The following is a 23,506-nucleotide window of genomic DNA, read 5'->3' on the forward strand; positions in this document are numbered from 1 at the left end:
GAGGAAATGCGCTCCCTTCTCCTGCGAAATCCAGTTCAGGAACCCTGCCCCTCAGTGCTCCTGTAACCTCCTGAGCAGGCACCCCGGTTGGTTTCTCACCCCGGAATCCAGGCTGCTTGGCCCGGCCTTGCTTTTGGCAAGCATCTAATAGATAAAATCAGTTCAGTTCAGTTCAGTTCAGTGGCTCAGTCGTGTCTGACTCTTTTCGACCCCATGAATTGCAGCACGCCAGGCCTCCCTGTCCATCACCAACTCCCGGAGTTCACTCAAACTCATGTCTATCGAGTCGGTGATGCCATCCAGCCATCTCATCCTCTGTTGTCCCCTTCTCCTCCTGCCCCCAATCCCTCCCAGCATCAGAGTCTTTTCCAATGAGTCAACTCTTTGCATGAGGTGGCCAAAGGACTAGAGTTTCAGTTTCAGCATCAATCCTTCCAAAGAACACCCGGGACTGATCTCCTTTAGAATGGACTGAATGGATCTCCTTGCAGTCCAAGGGACTCTCAAGAGTCTTCTCCAACACCACAGTTCAAAAGCATCAATTCTTCGGCACTCAGCTTTCTTCACAATCCAACTCTCACATCCGTACATGACCACAGGAAAAACCATAGCCTTGACTAGACGGACCTTTGTTGGCAAAGTAATGTCTCTGCTTTTGAATATGCTATCTAGGTTGGTCATAACTTTCCTTCCAAGGAGTAAGCATCTTTTAATTTCATGGCTGCAGTCACCATCTGCAGTGATTTTGGAGCTCCCAAAAAATAAAGTCTGACACTATTTCCACTGTTTCCCCATCTATTTCACACGAAGTGATGGGGCCAGAAGCCATGATCTTCGTCTTCTGAATGTTGAGCTTTAAGCCAACTTTTTCACTCTCCTCTTTCACTTTCATGAAGAGGCTCTTTAGTTCCTCTTCACTTTCTGCCATAAGGGTGGTGTCATCTGCATATCTGAGGTTATTGATATTTCTCCCAGCAATCTTGATTCCAGCCTGTGCTTCTTCCAGCCCAGCATTTCTCATGATGTACTCTGCATATAAGTTAAATAAGCAGGATGACAATATACAGCCTTGATGTATTCCTTTTCCTATTTGGAACCAGTCTGTTGTTCTATGTCCAGTTCTAACTGTTGCTTCCTGACCTGCATACAAATTTCTCAAGAGGCAGGTCAGGTGGTCTGGTATTCCCATCTCTTTCAGAATTTTCCACAGTTTATTGTGATCCACACAGTCAAAGGCTTTGGCATAGTCAATAAAGCAGAAATAGATGTTTTTCTGGAACTCTCTTGCTTTTTCCATGATCCAGCAGATGTTGGCAATTTGATCTCTGGTTCCTCTGCCTTCTCTAAAGCCAGCTTGAACATCTGGAAGTTCACGGTTCACATACTGCTGAAGCCTGGCTTGGAGAATTTTGAGCATTACTTTACTAGCGTGTGAGATGAGTGCAATTGTGGGGTAGTTTGAGCATTCTTTGGCATTGCCTTTCTTTGGGATTGGAATGATAACTGACGTTTTCCAGTCCTGTGGCCACTGCTGAGTTTTCCAAATTTGCTGGCATATTGAGTGCAGCACTTTCACAGCATCATCTTTCAGGATTTGAAAGAGCTCAACTGGAATTCCATCACCTCCACTAGCTTAGTTCGTGGTGATGCTAAAATAAGCAGCTGCTAAACTGAAATGTCGTAAAATACAGCAAGCCCAGGCTCAACTCTTGGTTTGACTTTGGCCAGCTCATCCCACCTCTCTGGGCCGCAGCTTCCTTGGCCATAACGGAGGGAATCAGACGGTGTTGTCTCCGAGGCCCTCTGCAGCAGACTCCCAAAGTGGCCCCGCAACCCCACCTCCCCACGGTCCTCCCCTCGCGTGCCTGGGGGAGGTGATGTGGCGCACTGGAACCCGGGTTCTGGGAGACACGGCAGCTTCCTTCTTTGTCACTTTTTCTCGCCTTTGGATCCCTCACTCTAGAAAAGTCTAACTCCACGTCCTGGGCAGCCCCGGTGAAAAGCTGAGGCAGTGAGGAACTCAGTCTCAGTCAACAGCCTTCAAGAAACAGCCCTGGGAGTGAACTCATCCTTAAGATGATTGCTTCTTGACAGGACCTCATGGAAAAACCCAAGCCACAATCACACACCTAAGCCGCTCCGCAGTGTCTGACCCTCAGACACTGACATAGTAAGTAGTTGTTAATTTGAGATTGTCTGTGACACAGCCACAGATAACTAATCCAGACCATTTCTGGCTCTAAAATCCTGTAAGCCTGAAGTCCCCGAAATAAACTTACCGCTTTCAGGAAAAGCCTGATTTATAACAATTGTCAGTCTTCCCCCTCCCACCCAACCCCCCGACCAGAATCCATAAAGAGAGAATGCAAAATGTGTCAAAATATATTTTGGAGTAATAGTATTTATTTTATTTGTGTTTGTAAGCATTCCCAAAGCTTTGTTGATTTTGCTTCACTGAACCCTTTATTTCACAAATGAAGGTGGAAATACAGATAAATTAGGTGATTGGAATAATGCAAATGTTCTTCACTTCACAACATTTGCATCCCTCCAGTGGTGAATAAGAATGAGGTGCAGGCTGGCTTTGTTTTGCTCCAGCTTCATCTTGAGAAACATGTCATGAGCTGTGTTGACACTGGCAGCTAAGGACCCAGAGAAATCCTGGGGGCAGAGGGGGGGCTAAGGCAAGATAGCTGGCTACAAGAAGGGACCCTGCAGCATGCTGAGTCCCCCCGAGGCACGGCTGAAGGTCAGACAGAGGGCCAGCGGGCAGTGCGGCTGCCCACTCAGCCTGGGCTAAGGAAAGACTTCTGACAGAACAGCAAATGGCAGGAAGGGATTTTTTATTTTAAATGAGGCCACCCAATGCACAAGTGCTCAGTCGCGTCTGACCCTTTGCAACCACATGGACTGTAGCCCGCCAGACTCCTCTGTGGATTTTCCAGGCAAGAATACTGGAGTGGGTTACCATTTAGGGGATCTTCCTGACCCAGGGATTGAACCCAGGTCTCTTGTGTCTGATGCATTGGCAGGCAGATTCTTTATCACTAGCGCCACCTGGGAAGATAAAAAAAATAAGGCCGTGGTCCCCTGATAAACAGAGAAGGCAACGGCACCCCATGGATTTTCTTGCCTGGAAAATCCCATGGACGGAGGAGCCTGGGGGGCTGCAGTCCATGGGGTCACTAAGGGTCGCACACGACTGAGCGACTTTACTTTCGCTTTTCACTTTCATGCATTGGAGAAGGAAATGACAACCCAATTCAGTGTTCTTGCCTGGAGAATCCCAGCGACGGGGGAGCCTGGTGGGCTGCCATCTATGGGGTCGCACAGAGTCAGACACGACTGAAGTGACTTAGCAGCAGCAGTAGTAGCCCCTGATAGACAAGGAGAATGGAAAGGAAATTAAGGGTGTGGAAGGTTCATAGAGGGAGATCGTGTCTCCTCTGGCTGACAGCATGAGCCCATGTAGCCCCCCAGATGAAAACAAACAGCTAATGGCCTCAGAAATCTGAGTCAGTAAGTGTAGTAATGAGCTTGAGGAGAATGGGAAAAGTGGCCAAGAGGCAAAGGTGGATGCCTGACTCTGACAAAGCCCGTGGCTCTGTTTTACTCACTCAGGTATTCCTAGATTTGTTGCCTCCTGGAGGCAACCACCAACAAAAATTTATTGAAAGGACAAAAGTAAATGGGAAAATGAAATGAGGAAAAGGGGCACGGATGGGTGGGAGAATACCCTGGCAGAACACAAGTTTGCTCCTCTGAAAGCATCTACTTCACCAAACAGAATATTATTGCAGTATTTTCTGATTTAAGTAATACTGGCAATTAGAGAAACCCCTTCTTGAACTTGTTAATTGCCTTTTGGATCAGAAAGATCTAAATGGTCTTACCTGCTGTACAGCTCATGGAACTCAGCTCAGTGTTATATGGCAGCCTGGATGGGAGGGGAGTTCAGGGGAGACTGGATACACGTGTGTGTGGCTGAGTCCCTTCACCCCTGAAACTATCACAACATTGTTTGTTAGTTGGCTATCAGATCAGATCAGATCAGTCGCTCAGTCGTGTCCGACTCTTTGCGACCCCATGAATCGCAGCATGCCAGGCCTCCCTGTCCATCACCAACACCCGAAGTTCACTCAGACTCACATCCATCGAGTCAGTGATGCCATCCAGCCATCTCATCCTCTGTCGTCCCCTTCTCCTCCTGCCCCCAATCCCTCACAGCATCAGAATCTTTTCCAATGAGTCAACTCTTCCATGAGGTGGCCAAAGTACTGGAGTTTCAGCTTTAGCATCATTCCTTCCAAAGAACACCCAGGACTGATCTCCTTTAGAATGGACTGGTTGGATCTCCTTGCAGTCCAAGGGACTTTCAAGAGTCTTCTCCAACACCACAGTTCAAAAGCATCAATTCTTCAGCACTCACCTTTCTTCACAGTCCAACTCTCACATCCATAATTGGCTAGACCCCAACACAAAATTAAAAGTTTAAAGAAAACAAAATGTTTTAATGGTCTTAATTGGATGGGAATTTTTGGACCTTTTAGTATTGCTACCAAATAAAGCAGAAGGTTGGATCAAAAATATGAGGTGAGAAGCCAGAGGGAGAAGCTGATGGAATGCCCAGACTGTTGGTCAAATCTTTCAGGGGACTTAAGCCCTCAAGAGGGTCTGGTTGACTTTGGGCTGCAAACCTACTATGGATTCAAGAAAATCTGGTTGCTTCACCAAGATCACTCTCACAGATTCCTTCCTCCTCTCAACAGATCCCTTTCAAAATCGTAGACCACTTGCAGCTGAACATATTTTTTGCTCCTCTGTATGAGTTTTTCCTTTGTTAATGGAATAAAGATGTGTTTGGGGAATGAATAACAGAAAAGCCTATCAAAATGGAAATACTAGGGAATGGAATTCTGAGAGATAAAGGAACTTTTTCATGTATTAAAGAGCAGTTTCTCCCACTGATATTTGCACACAACGTGAGGATTAATTTTTCTGAAGCTGAGTCTCAGGATAGATGTGATAATAGAAGAGAGCATCTTGTGTTCAGAAAGCTGCTGTACTCCTCACAGCATACCTGTCAGGAAGGGGGAAGCAAATGTCATTGATGTTTTGCAGTAACAAGACCAAGCCATGGAGTTTTTAACAAGCTGCTCAGTGTGATAGGATGGGTCAGAGTGATTCGCTGGGTAATAAGTACCAGGAGATGTCTTGAACTGTAAATATGCTTTTCCACTGGGACCCTCTTAAGGTTTGGCACAGGGACCTCAGTGATGGGGAGCAGATCCAGAGAGTTAACTCTTCGCTTGCCTAGTTAGTGTTGGGTCATGGAGCAAAGATAACCCAGGATTACACAGACACCCAGAAGTGAGTCATGCTGAACCGTGTAAAGCAGGGTACATTGTTAGGAGGCCTGGGAAGACATGACTGTGGGGTCAAGTAGAGACTCAGTCATTGTCTGGGGTTTGATGAGATGTGATTCACAGAGACCCAAGGCAGATCCCAGGGAAGCGAGTGGATAATATTTACAATAACAGTGAAACTCCCCTTCTCCATTCCATCCACTGGGTCTTGATGGTGCTCAGAGAAGGGCTGACTCTGCAGAAAGTAAGGAAAAGCAAAGACTCGGGTGCAGGCCTCAGCTTTTCTAATGGTCTCTGGGGTTACAGAAGAAACTGAGGTGTAAGCAGCAGATCGGGGAGAACTCTCCATGAGGAAGAACACGCGGTTTTGCCTTCCAACCTCAGCCACAGACAAGAGCATATGCCCCACACTTGGTGTATTGAAAGAGTTGCTAAGGAGGCTAGGAGTCAGTGGTTCCCAGAGGAGGGCTTCTGGGCTCTGCCAGGGAGCTTGGGGCATCCCGAAGGACAGAGGACTGGTCTGGGAAAGTGACAAGATTCCAGGAGGAAAATATGCAGTGAAACTAGACAGAAATGCTTACAGACAGCCCTGTATGTTTCCTGCATGTCTAAGGGAGATACGAAGAAGACAGAGAAGGAAACTGAACTTGAAAGGGTCGAGGAGGAATTAGCACGTTCTGGGTCAACCTGGACAGAAGAGCAGACAAAAACAAGGATATCTTACCAAGGTCCCTGAGAGGGTCTCTCTCCGTGGCTTCCTCTATCCAGCCTCACCTCGCCATATGCCATTCCTTACCCCCAACTCTTGGGCACCAGGCAAGCCCCCTGAAATACAGCTGCAATGCTAGAAAGAGTCCAGGGATCTCTCCAGATTGGTGAGATTGCATATCCACCATGAAAAAGGCTCAGATGATTTTATAGAAAATCAGGGAAGTTTCTTTTCCTGCACACCTGAGTTTGTAGATTATGTCAGAGGACTAGCACACCCAGGGAATGGGCACAGTTCAGCTCAGGGCTGGGGTTTCACACTGGCCCCTCCAGTGATGACAAAGGTCTATCTACTCTGGGCCTTGTTGACTCCCCTTTTTCTCCTTTCCCCCATTTTGGCAGAAACATTGTACTAACCCATCATGGATGGTCCTCTTCATGAGGCTTTGTCTGAACTCAGCAAAACAAAACGTGATAATCAAGTGTGAGGTTGGCCTTGTGGGTAGGGAAAGGGATAAACTAACTAGTATTTGCCATTTCATCCTCTCTCAAACACCGGGAGTGAAAAGGGCTGGAAAACTGGGATGTGGAGACCAAAGCAAAAGGTCTAGTCATTCAAACACTTGGGGAATTTTCTAGAAGGGCAAGAGAAAGTTTGTATTGCTAAGTTAGGGGTCTGTTCATCCCAGATATTTGGCCATTGGACACAAGGCAGTCCAGGATGGCTTCCGATTCCTGCAGTGGGCACTGCCAGCCTGACGGGATGTCCTGGGAGCCACCCTGGTGTCATGATGGTGAGGCGGGGAGGGAGTAAGCCTGGAGGCGATCGGGGATCAGAACACACAGCAGTAAGGAGAATGATCTGGCAGGGCGAGATGCAGGTGGCTTCAAGGAACTGGAGTCATTTGGGAATTCAAAATATGGTAAGGTAATTGCTTTTAAATGTACACTCCCACTAGAGATAAGTGAATCTTGGTTGTATTATGAACTACTAGTTTTTAAAAATTGAAGTTTATTTACAATGTTTTGTTTTATGTGTACAGCAAAATGATTCAGTTTTACGTATGTATTTTTTCAGAATCTTTTCTATTATAGGTTATTGCAAGATATTGAATATAGTTCCCTGTGCTATGCAATAAATTCTTGATGTGTTTTGTATATAGTGATGTGTAATATTTTATATAAAATATGTGTACTATTTCTATATAGTGATGTGTAACTGCTGACTCCACACTCCTAACTTCTTCCTCCCCTTCCCACTTCAGTAAGCATAAACTTGTTTTCTATGTCTCTGAGTCTATTTCTGTTTTGCAAATTAACTCGCTTGTGTTATTTTTTTAGATTCTATATATAAGTGATACCACAAAATATCTCTTTCTCCGACTTCACTCAGTGTGATAATCTATAGGTCCATACCCAGAAATAAGCTCTAAATGGATTAAAGACCTGAATAAGAGATAGGACACTATAAAACTCCTAGAGGAAAACATAGGCAGAACACTCTCTGACCTAAGTTGCCACAAAATCTTTTTCAATCTGTCTCCCAGAATAATAGAAATAAAAACAAAAATAAACAAATGGGACCTACTTAAACTTAATAGCTTTTGCACAGCAAAGGAAACAATAAACAAAATAAAAAGAGAACCCACAGACTGGGAGAAAATATTTGTAAATGATGTGACCGACAAGAGAGTAGTCTCCGAAATTTACAAACAACTCATGATGCTTAACAATATCAAAACAAACAATCCAATCAAAAAAATGAGCAGAAGACCTAAACAGACATTTCTCCAAAGATGTACAAATGGCTAAGAGGCACATGAAAAGATGTTCGACATCACTAATTATTAGAGAAATGCAAATCAAAATTAAAATGAGATATCACCTCAACACCAGCCAGAATGGTTATCATCAAAAACTCCACAAACAATAAATGCCAAGAGAGAAGGGAACCCTCCTACACTGTTGGTGGGAGTGTAAATTAGTACAGTCACTATGGAGAACAGTATGGAGGTTCCTTTTAAAAACTAAAAATAGAGCTACCATATAGACCCTGCAATCCCACTCCTGGGTATATATCCAGAGAAAAGCATGATCCGAAAGGATACATGCAACCCATGTTCACTGCAGCATTATTTACAACAGCTAAGATGTGGAAGCAACCCAAATGTCCATACACACACACACCCAATGGAATATTGCTCAGCCTTTAAAAAGAATAAAATAATGCTATTTGCAACATGGATGGATCTAGAGATTGTCTTTCTCAGTGAAGTCAGTCAGACAGAGGAGAAATAGCCATATGACATCCCTTACATGTGGAATGTAAAAGGAAATGACACAAATGAACTTGCTTACAGAAAGTAAGTAAGGAGACAGACTTACAGAAAACAATCTTTTAAAAAAACAGAGACTCACAGACTTAGAGAACAAGTTTATGGTTGCTGGGGGCAAGGATGGGGGAAGGGATAGTTAGGGCGTTTGGGATGGACATGTGCACACTGCTGCATTTAAATGGATAACTAGCAAGGCCCTACTCCATTGCACAGGGAGCTCTTGCTTAGTGTTATGTGGCAGCCTGGATGGGAGGGGAACTGGGGAGAGAGTGGGTACGTGTATATGTATGATGGAGTCCCTTTGCTGTTCACCTAAAACTATCACAACATAGTTTATTAATAGGTTTTAATAAGTATTAATAGGTATTAATATTTATTATCAGTTCAGTTCAGTCGCTCAGTCGTGTCCGACTCTTTGCGACCCCATGAATCGCAGCACGCCAGGCCTCCCTGTCCATCACCAACTCCCGGAGTTCACTCAGACTCACGTCCATCGAGTCAGTGATGCCATCCAGCCATCTCATCCTCTGTCGTCCCCTTCTCCTCCTGCCCCCAATCCCTCCCAGACACCTCAATACAAAATTTAAAAATTTAGAAAAACCTCTAGGTCCATTCACGTTGCTGCAAATAGCAATATTTCATTCTTTTTCTAGGGCTGAGTACTATTCCACTGTATACTTATATCTACCCACTTATTTTCTTTACCCCATTCAGTTGATGGATACCTAAGTTGCTTCCTTGTGGCTATTGTAAATAGTGCTGTTAGGAGCATTCAGTGCATGTATCTTTTCAAAGTAGAATTTTTGTCTCACAGAATACCAATTTAGTTCATATTATTAAATCAACTGAGTATCAATTTCCAGGCAGGTATCTTCTCTTCTGAAAGGCATTGAGTTTAGAAACACGCTTATAGACAATGAGATACAAATCAGTACATATGTCAGATTTCCAGCTCACTGCTTTAAAAAGACACATTCTAACATGATGTCTAACTAACACTCCAGTTATAGAAAGCTGGGTGAAGATGCAGACAAAGTGAACTCCATGTGTACAACTGTTAGTTCTGCTAAGATGCTCCACCAATACCGTTCTTTAGGGACCATTGAAATAATACTAGCATGTGGCCTTTCGTTTAGATTTATGTAGCAATTTACAATGGAACAGATGTCTTTGTTTATGTCATATAACAGAATTGGGAGCAATTAAAAATACTTTTCTTATGATCATTTCATCCAACCTTCCATCATTGCTAGTAATTTACTTTATTGACAGTAAAGGAAGCCCATAAAAGAATGGCTGGATTCTACTGCCTTTCACATTATCAGCAACTAGTACTTCCAATCAAGGGTAGAAAAGCCACCATCACCAACTTTGAGGATGGCGTGAAGATCCAAAGAAGTGCTGTACACAGCTGGTGAATCAAGGAAACATAGGCTGTCCAGGAACTAAACCAAAAGGCATGGCAGCCTCGCAGGGAAATTCAAGCCTACAAATTCCCAAGACATGTCGCCCTGGGGCTGACCTCTACCTGGAGTAGCTCCAGCTTGCCTGTTTTTATAAAGTGGCTTTAAAACTTGTGGATAGCAAAAGAAATATATTGCTCAATTTGGTTCTAAGTAAATTAAGAGTTTCTGAAGTAGATTTTAATTCAAATGTGGAAGAGCACAAACCCCCACGTTGTAACAAAGTGAACACATCCCGTATCAGTATCAACACATAGAATACAGCTAGCACCCGGAGCATCCCTCATCTCCCATCCCAGGCACCCCCTTCTCCATTCAAAGCCATAGACTGCTATAGCCATTACAATGGAGTCACACAATACACATTCTTATGTATCCGACTTGCTAGCTGTAATCAACCTAAATGCTCAAGGACAGAACTAAGGAGTGAGTAAATTGTGATCTATTCATACGATGTAATACAACACAGCAACCAAAACGAGTGACCTGTTGCTACCTGCAGCAGCATGGATTGCTTTCACAAACATAAGGCTGAGTGAAACAAGCCCAGTTCCAAAGAATGTGCAATCAAAAACAAACAAAACTAGCTGCGGAGTTAGAAGTCAGAGCTACAGTTCCCTTTGGGGATTATGAAAAAGGCAATGTCCCAGGAGATTTTTCAGTATTTTAAATGGTGGCTATTATAATCAGTTAAGGTTTAGGGTTAGGAAGGAGAGTAGTGTTAGGATTTTACATTGTCCTGATTACCAAAAGGTTGAGCATTTTTGCATATTAGCTACTCTTTTGTGACATGTCTGTTCACATCTTCTGCCCATTTTGCTTTAGGGTTGTGTGTCTTTTGCTCACTGATTCATTTTTTACATATTTCAGACACAAGTCCTCTCTTGTATCTGTGGTTCTACCTCTCTGGTCATATGTATTACAAATCTCTTCTCTCAATCTGAGTCTTGCCTCTTCTTAATGGTGTCTTCTTAAAATTGAGATATAATTCACATTCCATAAAATAAAGCTACTTAAAGCATACAATTCAGTGGTCATTAAAACATTCACAAGTTTGCATGTCCTCTAATTTCAGAGCATTTTCATCTGCCCAATGAGAAACCCCATTCCTGCTAGCTGCCACTTTGCATTCTCTTATCCTCCTATCTTTAGCAAACACTACTCTTTGTCAAAAACTACTCTTTGTCTCTATCAGTTCGCCCCTTCTGAACACTTTGTAGAAATAGAATCACATAATACATTTTTTTGTGTCTGACTTTTATGCTATGCTATGCTAAGTCACTTCAGTCGTGTCCGACTCTGTGCGACCCCATAGACGGCAGCCACCAGGCTCCCCCGTCCCTGGGATTCTCCAGGCAAGAACACTGGAGTGGGTTGCCATTTGCTTCTCCAATGCATGAAAGTGAAAAGTGAAAGCAAGGTTCTGCCACATTGTAGCGTGTGTCAATACTTCACTCCTTTCTACGGCTGAACACTATTTCACTGCATGGATATAACAAATTTTGTTTATCAGCTGATGAACCTTTGAGTTATTTCCACTTTCTGGCTAATGTAAATAATGCTGCTATGAACATCATGTACAAGTTTTTGTGTAAACAAATGTTTTCAATTCTGTGGAATTTAAAGGAAGGTGTGAAATTGCTGAGATATATGGTAACTGAGTGTTTAACTTTTCGAGAAATGGCCAAACTTCTCAAAAACAATCTCACCATTTTACATCCTCATTAGCAAGATATGAGGATTCCAATTTCTCCACATCCTTGCCAATATCTACTTACTGTCTGATTTTTTTAGTTATGTTATTAGAGGATGTGAAGTGGTAATTCCTTCTGGTTTTGATTTGCATTTTCCTAATAACTAATGATATTTAGCATCTTTTCATTTGCTTGTTGGCGATTTGCCTATCTTCTCTGAGAAATGTTTATTCAAATCCCTTGCCCATTTTTTAAACTGAGTTGATTTTTCATTGTCGACTTGCAAGAGTTATTTATATATACTGGATGCAAGTTCCTTACCACATGCATGATTTGCAAATATTTTCTTCCATTCTGTGTGTTGTCTTCTGACTTTATTGATAGCATCCTTTGAAGCATAAATTTTTACAATTTTGTAAATTTATCTATTTTATGTATCTAATTTATTTATTTTGTAATTTATCTATTTTTTCTTTGGTTGCTTGTGTTGTGGTATCATATCTAGGAAAATACCACTGAAACCAAGGTCATAAAGGTGTGCACCTGTGTTTCTCCTAAGAGTTTTATACCTTTAGCTTTGATCTATGATCCATTTTGAGTGAATGTGGGGGACATAGTATGAGCTAGGGATCCAATTTCATTCCTTTGCATATGGATATTCAGCTGTCCCCTCACTATTTATTGAAAAGACTATCAATTTTTCCATTGAATTGTCTTGGAATCCTTGATCCAAAAATATAAGAATTTATTTCTGGACTCAGTTCTATTTCATTGACCTTTATGGCTGTCCTTTTGGAGTACCATGTTGTCTTAATTGCTATAGCTTTGTTTTTCTCTTTCAAGATTGTTCAGGCTATTCTGCATCCCTTACATTTCTATGTCAAATTTTTTATCATTTTATCAATTGTTGCAAAAAACAGCCAGGATTTTGATAGGGTTTGTGTAGAATTTGTTGATCAATTGAGGAGTATTGCCCTCTTAACAATATTAAGTAATTCAATTGATTAACATAGGATGTCTATCCTTTTATTTAGGTCTTCTGTAGTTTCTTTCAATGAAATTTTGTAGTTAACAGTATGCAAACTTTATATCTCTCTTGTTAAGTTTAATCCCAAGTATGTTATTCCCTGTGATGCTATTTTTGTAAATGGAGTTGGTTTCTTAATTTTGTTTCTAGATTAGTCATTGCTAGTATATAGAAATACACAGAGTTGCATATGTTGACCCTGTACCCCACAGCCTTGCTGAAGCCATTTATTATCTCTATGAAGTTTCCTTGGTATGGACTCCTTAAGATTTTCTATGTACAAGACCATGTCATCTGCAAAAGCAAAAAGATAATTTTACTTCTTGCTTTCCAATCTGGGTGCATTTTATTTCACTATCTTTCTAATTGTCCTGGCTAGAACCTCCAGAACAATGCTGAGTAGAAGTGATGAGAGCAGACGTTCTTGCCTTGTTCCATATCACAGCATTTCATCATTAAGTCTTCCTACATTAAGCATAACATGAACTGTGAGATTTTCATAGATGCTTTTTATGAGAATGAGACAATTCCCTTCTTTTTCTAGTTTGTGGAGCATTTTTATTATGAAAAGTGTTGGATTTTTTCTAATATTTTCTCTGCATCTATTGAGATAATCATGCTATTTTATTTTTGATTCTATTAATATGGTATACTGGGCTTCCTTGGTGACTCAGATGACAAAGAATCTGCCTGCAATGCAGGAGACCTAGGTTCGATCTCTGGGTTGGGAAGATCCCCTGGAGGAGGGCATGGCAACCCACTCGTGATCTTGCCTGGAGAATCCCCATGGACAGAGGAACCTGGTGGGCTACAGTGCATGGGGTTGAAAACAGTCAGACATGACTGAGTGACTAAGCACAGCACACATGGTATATTATGGGATATTATGGGATAATATGGTATGTTACACTGATTGAGTATCTTATTTTGAACCAACAGTGTCCTTTGATAAATAGAAGTTCTTAATCTAAATATAGATCAATTTATCAATCTTTTATTTTAGGTTTTGTGTTTTTGTGTCCTGTATAAGAAATCTTTGACTATTCCAAGACCATGAAGTTACTCTCCTAAATATCTTTTACATGCCTTGTTGTTTTACCTTTCACATTTAGATCCACGATCCATCTCAAATCGATTTTTCATGTAAGTGTTTATAGAAATCAACATAAATTTTGCCCATATTGATTTCCAGTTGACCCAGTACTGTCTACTGAAACAATCATCCTTTCCCATTGCTCTGATGACAAAAATGTCACTCCTGTCACAAACTGAGCGTGTGTGTTTACTTCTAGACTCTGTTCTGTTTCATTGATCATTTGTCTAATCTGGCCCCAGTGCCACATTGTCTTAATGACTGAGCTTTATTACAAGGCTTGATATTGCTTTAGTGTAAGTCCTCTATGTTGTTCTTTTTCTTCAAGGTTAGCTTGGCTATTTGGGGCTATTGCTATATAAATTTTGCAATCAATTTGTGAATTTACACACACAATCATAGACCTACACCTACACACACACACACACACACACACAACACACACACACACACAATCTGGAACTTCATTGTGATTACAATGAGTCTATAGTTCAATTTTTGACATTTTTAGAGAGACTGAGGATCCATTTGTGTTCATTAGTTAGGAGTATTTTAAGCCTTGTATTTTCTATGATTTTTGTGAGAATAAAATCATAGAAAGATAGATTTTATTAATGAGAATAAACAATAATAAAAATGACATTTTAAATAATTCCTATATGCTAGATGACTGGGCTAAGTGCATTACGGGTTTTACCTTATTTTATCATAAAAAAATTTGCCAGAAACTATGAGACTTCCCTGAAGAAAGCCATAACATTTTGCTAAAGGCATAAAGATAATATCTGAACAAATCATGAGACACAGCATGGCCTTGGGTGGGAAGAATTAATCATCATTCATGTGTCAGTGATTTTCAAAGAAATATTTACCTTAAGCTAATTCTAATCAGAGTATCAGTGTTGTTTTCTAGAGCTGTACAAAGTGTTTTAGCACTTATATTTTTAAAATTCTAAATGTTTTAGAATTGACAATAAAAAACTTTAATTTCAAAAAAAGAATATTAAGGTAGGATTTCCTTACCAGATATTACTTTCCAAAATGCAAATGTACTAATTTTTTTAAACTGTATAGTTTGGCTCACAAATAAGCTTACAGATCAGAAGACCAAAAAGCCAAAAAGATCTGTGTATATATTAAAAGCTACCACAAGAAAAAAAAGCTTTTTTTCTCCATGCAGAGAAGATGGTTTATTTAATTAATGCAATTGGCATAACTGGCTATTGATCTGCAAAAAATCCCACCTCCAACCATGAGTATAATCAATATGAATGGATTACAACTTGAAACATAAAACAAAAAGTAATAGAGTCAATTTAAGACGAAACTTGAGTAGCCTCAAAACTAGGGAAGGGAGAAGTACTTAGGCAGTACAGGCAATCTAGAATACATAAGAGAAAAAAAAAGACTCATGAGTTTGAGTACAAAAAGTTAAAAGGCAAAAACCAATTGGAGAGAGTATTTGCAACTTTCTCCACTCATAAGTGAATGTCCCTAAAATGTTAATACAAGGAGCTCCTGCAATTGAATTTTTTAAAAAACGTCAACCTATTAGAAACATGAGCAAAGAGTATGACTGGCAATACAAGGAAAATGAAATTAGAATGGCCAACAAAACCCTGAACATCTCTCCAGACTCTCTAGTAGACAGAGAACTTAGAGTTCATACCAACGTGATCACATTTTCCCCCACCATTCACACTGGTAAGAATTGAAAGGCTTCAGAAGCACATTCAGTGTTAATGAAGGCAGAGAGGAAACAGACCATCTAATACTATGCTACTAGGTGGGTGAATTACTTCCTTTTGGTAAAGGAAGCTAACTGGCAGCATCAGTTAAAATGTCAAATGTATATATATCTTGAATCCAGCAAATTCATTTGGTGGATATTAAACTTCAAAGAACCTATGGTCACAGATGGAATCTTGCAGTTGTTGAAGAATAGTTTAGATCTATTGTATGAATTATATGAATTATATTTAAATTGAAAAAGCAAACTGAAAAGAAATATTACAGACACTTAGTAACATACATTTTCTTGGGCTCCAAAATCACTGCAGATGGTGACTGCATCCATGAAATTAAAAGATGCTTGCTCCTTGGAAGAAAAGCTATGACAAACCTAGACAGTATATTAAAAAGTGGAGACATTACCAACAAAGTAAGTATGTATAGTAAAGTAAGTAAGTATGTATAGTAAAAGTGAAAGTGAAAGTTGCTCAGTCGTGTCTGACTATCTGCGACTCCATGGATAGCTCATGGAATTCTCCAGGCCAGAATACTGGACTGGGTTGCCATTTCCTTCTCCAGGGAATCTCCCCAACCCAGGGAATGAACCCAGGTCTCCCACATTGCAGGCGAATTCTTTACCAGCTGAGGTGCAAGAGAAGCCCAACAGTACTGCAGTGGGTATCCTATCCCTTCTCCAGTGGATCTTCCCAACCCAGCAATTGAACCAGGATCTCCTGCATGCAGGTGGATTCTTTATCAACTGAACTATCACGGAAGCCTGTATAGTCAAAGCTATGGATTTTCCCAGTAAGTCACATTTGGGTGTGAGAGTTGGACCATGAAGAAGGCTGAGCACCAAAGAATTGATCCCTTTGAAATACTGTGGTGCTGGAGAAGACTCTTCAGAGTCCCTTGGACAGCAAGGAGATCCAACCAGTCCATCCTAAAGGAAATCAGCCCTGAATATTCATTGGAAGGACTGATGCTGAAATTTCAATACTTTGGCCACCTGATGCGAAGAGCCGACTCATTAGGAAAGACCCTGATACTGGGAAAGATTGAGGGCAGAAGGGAATGACGGAGGATGAGATGGTTGGATGGCATCACCTAGTCAATGGACATGAGTTTGACAAGCCCCGGGAGTTGGTGATGGACGGGAAAGCCTGGCGTGCTGCAGTCCATGGGGTCACCAAGAGTCAGATACAACAGAGACTGAACTGGACTGAACATACATGTATTAACATCTATTACACAGTAGGATCAGTTGTAAGTGATTCACATGGAAGCATCAGGGCCAATGAGGCTGTGCCCCCATCAGTCCTAGTTTATTGATGTAGCACCAACAGGTCACACAGCAGGTGTACGGTGGAGCTGGTGTTGGAAACCAAGCCTCTGATCACATCTGTATCTGTAACCTGCTTGGAATGTTGCATGTTGATTCCATTTTTTAAAATGATCCAGTTTTAGATAAAAAGAAAGAAAAAAGAAACCTATATATATGAAATATTTTTAAATGAAACGTGTGGTATGAAATTACTGCAGCAGGTTTTCCTACCTATTAATGCATTAACGCATGCTTTCAGTTTACAAAGTTCTCACTGGAATGCTGATTCCTATGTCCCACTCCCAGAGACTCTGTGAGTGTTGCCTGTGAATCGGGTTTTTCCAGGCTCCCGGGGTGATTTTTAATGTGTAGCAAAGTCCAAGAACCACTGGCATAGATAACTTAGATCCGATGCCCAGTTTGGGAGCAGTTTGGCTCTGGATCTGTGAAGCTGTTTTTGCAACTGTCCTGTTAACCACTAGATGGGGTCTTGTCCACATGACAGTAATTCAGCAACCAGGTTTCTGCAGAACTCTTTTTGGTAGAAGTAGAAAGCACACGGGAAGTAAGGAGCAATTGCAGGGACCAGATCTGTGGTCAGGTATTTGGCCAGGCTGTGGCCTCACACTATATTATGTAGTCCAGCATACACCTTTGTAAAGTTCTGGGGAGAAATTCTTATTACCTTTTAAGCCTGATTTTCCCTCAAGTCAGAGACACATCTTAGTTTCTTCCTGTATCTGTGTCTTTTCTTGGATATGAATTACAGAAAGTCATTCTTTGTGGAAAGGCCACACCCTCTGTTGTTTGGCTGCAAGGGTAAAACAGAATGAGGCTCTTTGGAAATTTCCTAATTAAAAGTACATAATTGACTGTGTACTAAATAGCCAGGAGGGCAGTATTTAAAATCTACTTATAGATTCAGATTAGTGGTAGGAATAAACAGGACAATCAGGAGAAAACTGTTAAATTAAGATTCTCATCCCCCTAACACACAAGAGTCTGACTTTTCTAGAAAACAAGTATCTCTGAGCTTGATTGTTCTCCCTTTGATCTCAAAATAAACACCAACTTGCATACTTCTTGGTCATGCACTGTTGATTCATTAAAGAGCCGTACTGATTTCCTATTAATGCTTAACTCATAATGATTATGGGCAAAGTCAAGAAACATAATTTAAGGGGAAATTTTGCAGTAAAATTAGCCTGAAAACTGAGTGTAATTACTGTATCGGTGTTTCCACTATTTGGACCTTTTCCCATTGGAATTTATAAATAATGTTCTTAGTGAATGTACAATTTACATGTTTCTCAGAACAAAGAACAAGGAGGAGATGGTAGCTATATCCCAGAGCAGGAAATTAATATGAAGGCTTTGAGGTTTCTGTCATAGCTATTCATTCACAAGCAGTCTATAGACTATGAGGCCCTGCGGACCATCCTACCAAAAATCTGTACCAAAATCTGTATTAGTCAGGGTTCCCCAGAGTAACAGAACCAATAGGAAATGTATTTATACAATCATACAAGTGCATGCGTGTGTGTGTACACATATATATGATTTATTTTGAGGAATTGGCAATTCCTTATAATAAATTTCTCCGCAATATGGAAGCTGAGAAGTTCCCAGATCTGAGGTCAGCAAGTTGGAGGCCTGAGAGAACTGATGGTGTACATTCCAGTCCAAAGGCAGAAGATCAGTGCCTCAGTTAGGAGACTGGTGAGTGAATTCTCTGTTCCTCAGCCTTTTCTTCTTCTGTTCAGGCCTTCAGTGGGTTGGATGAAAATCCAATAGCTTTCTCAAAGTGTGTTCACAGAATTTGAGTTCCTTAGAACAGAAATTAGAAATTGTTAATATAGGCAATTTGGTATAAAAGGGTTTCAATGTCAAATAAGTCTGGAAAATCCTGGGCGAAATAGTTAAGCAGATTTCCTCGCTGCCATCCTTCTCAAAGCCTTTAATAAGTCCATGCACTTTGTGATTATCTAAGAAGAGGTGATACTTTGTAAAGCTTTCCAGACTTACTTAACACAGTATCTTGTTTGGCATTGCACCTCTCCAAATCCTGGTAATAAAGTACTACAGAGCAGAAACTGTGTTTTATCTGATTTTGTACCCCAGCCTCTAGCTCAGTGCTTGCCAGACAGAAGAGACCAGATAAATGTCTGAAATTCTATTCAACAAAATGGTGAGTGATGGATGAAAGAGCAGTAGAGATATGGCCAAGCAATAAACAAATTTTACACAGTACCAGCCTGAGACTATGGCAAGGACTTCTCAGCCCACTCCTAGAGGGCCAGAAAACCTGAAAAATGTTTTAAGGATGTTGGAGTCAGAGCCTAAGCTCTCACCATTATGAAAGATGCCACAGGGAGGACAAGGTGAATTTGCTGTTTCTTAGTGAAGCAGATGCCTCCTATGTCCTGCCCATGTCCTCTGCTTCTCCCAACTGCAGGCATCTGCATTTCTGTCTGAGGTTTTCTTTTTGCTGCAAGAGCCAGTTTTGCTGTCCATTCAGCAGGCCCTGGGAGCAGCTGGAGTTGGTATATCAATACCCAGCTTTCCACCCCACAGTTGGGCTAACTCAGCCTTGTATGTTTCACCACTCATAGCTCAGTGGGTAAAGAATCCGCCTGCAATGCAGGAGATTCAGGAAACGTGGGTTCGATCTCTGGGTCGGTAAGACCCCCTGGAGAAGGAAATGGCTACCCATTCCAGTATTCTTGCCTGAAAAATCCCATGGACAGAGGAGCCTGGAGGGCTACAGTCCAAAGCGTTGCAGAGTCAGACATGACTGAGCAACTAGCATGCAGCACAGAGCGCTCCACAGTAGAACTTGATGATGCACTGGCTGGTCCCATCCTTGCCTCACTTCCCCACCCTCCCATCCCTGCGAGGGTCCCAGGAATCCCCTCTTACTTGCACTACCCACTTCTGATCCTTGGCTCATGCTCTGTTTCTGGGGGACCCTAAAATGACAGTGCTTGCCTTTCCGTGGATTCTTTCCTGTCTTGACTCGTCCTCAACTACAGGACCTCAGAACCCCTGGAAATCCCCCCTAATCTAGTTCTCAAAGGGGACCTTCCTGTCGGCTCACAGCCCCACTGTCCAGCTGTACCCATCCCAGGGCATATCCCAGTCATGCATTCAGTTGGTATGAAGGGGAGACTTGGGAATGTACCCCGTCCTGGGCCAAAGGGGGTACTGGGGGCACAAAGGTGGGAGAGACAGGCTTAGAGCCAGCCCTCAGGGCACTCCCATGCTTTTACAGAAGACAAGCACAAATCACATTACCACACAAATCACCACGCAGTGATAATCCTTAGCGAGTGCTGAAAAGCAGAACCATGGGGTGCCATGGAGGAGAATAACAAGAGGGCCTAATCCAGTCGCGGGTGTGAGGGAGGCTTCCCAGTGGAGCTAACCCGCCTGTTGAGACAGAGGGTGTACAGGCCCTGGGCGGGTGTAGGGGTGGGGTGAGGTGGGGAAATCAGGTCGGGCAGAGGGAACAGCTACGCAAAGGCCCTGGGGAGAGGAGCGCGCACCTTTCCGCCCCAGTTGTCTGATGGGTGGGCCTCCCAGGGTTCCCGAAGCCATCAGAGCCATCCAGGGGCAGGAGCCGAGGCAGGGCTGGCAGAGCCCTCGTCCTAACTCTGTGCCAGGCTCTGTCCTCCGGGGCCCCGCGGCAGCTCACGGGTGTCTCCCCTGCAGACTGGGGAGGCCACCAGTCCTTCTCTCTGTGTGTGAGAATTGCACTCCCCAGGTCCCTTGGAAATGGCCTTGCTTTGGCCAATAAAATGTGAGCCCAAGTGATGAAGTCCACTTCCTAGAGAAGGTCTTTTGTGAGCTGCGGCACAACTGCGGTGCTCTTTCCCCTCTGCCATGGCAACTGGAAGTGCTCCAGACGGGTCAGCCCTGTCTGTCTAGACGACTGTGACACGTCAGCTGACCCTCAGTAATCATGTAGCATAAGCAAGAAATAAACTCTTGTTGCTTTAAGCTACTGAGATTTGAGGGTTCCTGCTGTGGCACGGTCCAGCCAACCCTAACAAACCAACCTGTGAAGACTGCTCCAGGGAAGACACTGGGAGCACACACAGGCAGGGTAGCACAGTGGTTACTGCACCACCCCCGAGACCTGCCGGCTCATGTTTGACCCTGGCTCTGCTGCCTTCTCACTGAGAGATGTGGGGGTATTTGCTCAGGCTCTCTATGCTTCTGTTTCTTCATCTATAAAATAGTAATGATTGTATTTACTACATATTCTTGAGAGAATTATGTAAGTTCATTCATGTAAAGAGCTTAGAAAATCGCCAGGCACAGAGTAAGTGCTCAATAAATATTAGCTTTAATATTAACATTTTTTTAAAAAACAAACAGCAGTTGGATGCCGCAGGTGGCCCAGATCCTTCCTTAGGAAAAATATTATCCAAAGGAAACCTCGCTGGCATCAGGCCTTCAGAAGGGCAACTCTCTGTATGCAAACTCAAATGTCTCCAAGGAGGGGTGGCAGCATCAACATGTTTAGCTCTTTTTTTTCTTGTCTGATAGAGGCCCGGGTACTGAGAAAAGGTAGCTCAGCTGGTAAAGAATCCGCTTGCAGTGCAGGAGACCACGGTTCGATTTCCAGGTCAGGAAGTTCCCCTGGAGTAGGAAAGGCTACCCACTCCAGTAATCTTGGGCTTCCCTGGTGGCTCAGACTGTAAAGAATCTGCCTGCAGTGTGGGAGACCCAGGTTCGATCCCTGGGTTGGGAAGATCCCCTGGAGGAGGGGATGGCAACCCACTCCAGTATTCTTCCCTGGAGAATCCCATGGACAGTGGAGCCTGGTGGGCTACAGTCCATGGGGTCACAAAGAGTCGGACATGACTGAGCAACTAAGCACAGCACACAGCTGTAATAAAAGCAGTGATGCAAATGAAGTGGTAAGTGATAGTTGATGCTCAGTTTCTGTGCTGGGTGAAAGTGAAAGTGAAGGTTGCTCAGTCGTGTCCGACTCTTTGCAACCTCACCGATTATACAGTCCATGGAATTCTGCAGGCCAGAATACTGGAGTGGGTAGCCTTTCCCTTCTCCAGGGGATCTTCCCAACCCAGGGATTGAACCTAGGTCTCACACATTGCAGGCAGATTCTTTACCAGCTGAGCCACAAGGGAAGCCCTCTGTGCTGGGGGCCGTGGATAATGCGGGTGCCATGGGGGCAGAGGAGCATGGAAGAGGGCATCCCCCACTCAAAGAGGTGGCTGGGACCCCACAAGAATGCAGGGGCAGTGACGTTAGCTTTTCAGTTTTTTTAATAGGAGATTCAGCTTTTAAAATGTGAACTCATGTAAAACATTGGGCAAGGCCAACCCATCCATCATATGATGGGTTGCATCTGTGGTTTGCATCTCCTGTTCTCAAGACCCTGCTCTTCCACGGGGCAGATGCTCAGATATTTGTATCCCTAAATGTTTGAGTGCTTGTTTAAATGGCTTTTCCAGAACCTAAGTAACACCTTCCCAAAGATCCACTTAGGCCTCCACCTCCTGAAAACATAAAATCACTCCCATTTTTGAAATGGCAATATCTTCAGGTCCACTGCCGTGTCCAGGTCACCCAGACTGTGGTCTCTGTCTTCGTCTGAGTTCAATATGAGTGATGTGGCTGTAAACACTTGGCAGTCTTTAGGGAAAGCGGCTCGTCCAGGCTCCTGGCCTCAACAAGGGGTCTGAACTGGAAAGGGGGACAGTGCAAATCAGCCCGGTGTCCCCACCAGCTCCACAAGCCTCTCAGGGCCAATACTTGGGAGGCGTAGGCGTCTGAGGCCACTTGGAGGAAGCAGTCCCCACTGCAGCCCGGGAGCTATGCTGCCTGCCATCCGCGTGGGATGGGAATGTGGATGGGAATTGGGAATGTGTCCCCGTCCCTCCCCCACTGGTAGGCAGCCAACAGCAGGTGGGCTTGGGTTCGGGCGCAGAGGTGGAGGCCTTCCCACTGCTTCCCTGCCCTGCCGATGATGGAGAAAGGTTGGAGATTAGGAAGCTACCTTCTCCCCTTCTTGCCTGTTACCCTTGGCCTGGAGTGACCATAATTTCACATCAGTAAAGCAGCGGGATCCTTCAAGCTGTTACCAGTGACTTCTCAGCTGACACCAGGCAGATCACTGAAATTTTTTTTGATGATTCAGTCTCTTATCTGTACCGTAGGTGTAATAATAGCATCTTCAGAGAGTCATGTGTCACATACTTCATTAGCATTTTTAAAAGCCGGTGAGCTTCTTAGGGGGAGAGATGGCTTACCCCACCCTCCACCCCGCACCACTCCATACGACCCCGATCCCCCTACGTGAATGTCTCCATTTTCTGGTAGCAGAATGGGAGAAATGCTTTTGAGAAATGTGCTTTAAAATACTTCACGATGATGCATTAATACTTCACATGACTGTCAGAGTTTCTCACTGCAATTTATCTTTCCATGTGGGTTTCTCCAAACAGAGCTAGCAGATTTTTTTGCTCCCCAGTCCAATCTCAATTCCAATTCCAGCCTTTGTCTGGTTTCTTGCATGTGATCTAAACACATAACCTCACAAACATGGGAACGAATTTGTTTTTAACCAAGTAGGAGAGCAGAGGGTCTTCACCGGGTAAGGAAATGTGGAGAGCCTAACATTCTGGAAGAAAAAAACCTTTCTAGAGACTTTTTTTTTTTCCAGAGTCATCTTCATTAATATTAAAAGACTTTTGCTGCCTCTTTAAGAAATGAAGCTTTATAACATGTCTGTA

The sequence above is a fragment of the Bison bison genome, unplaced genomic scaffold (genome assembly GCF_000754665.1).
Source record: "Bison bison bison isolate TAMUID 2011002044 unplaced genomic scaffold, Bison_UMD1.0 scf7180017864224, whole genome shotgun sequence".
Classification (NCBI taxonomy): Eukaryota; Metazoa; Chordata; class Mammalia; order Artiodactyla; family Bovidae; genus Bison; species Bison bison.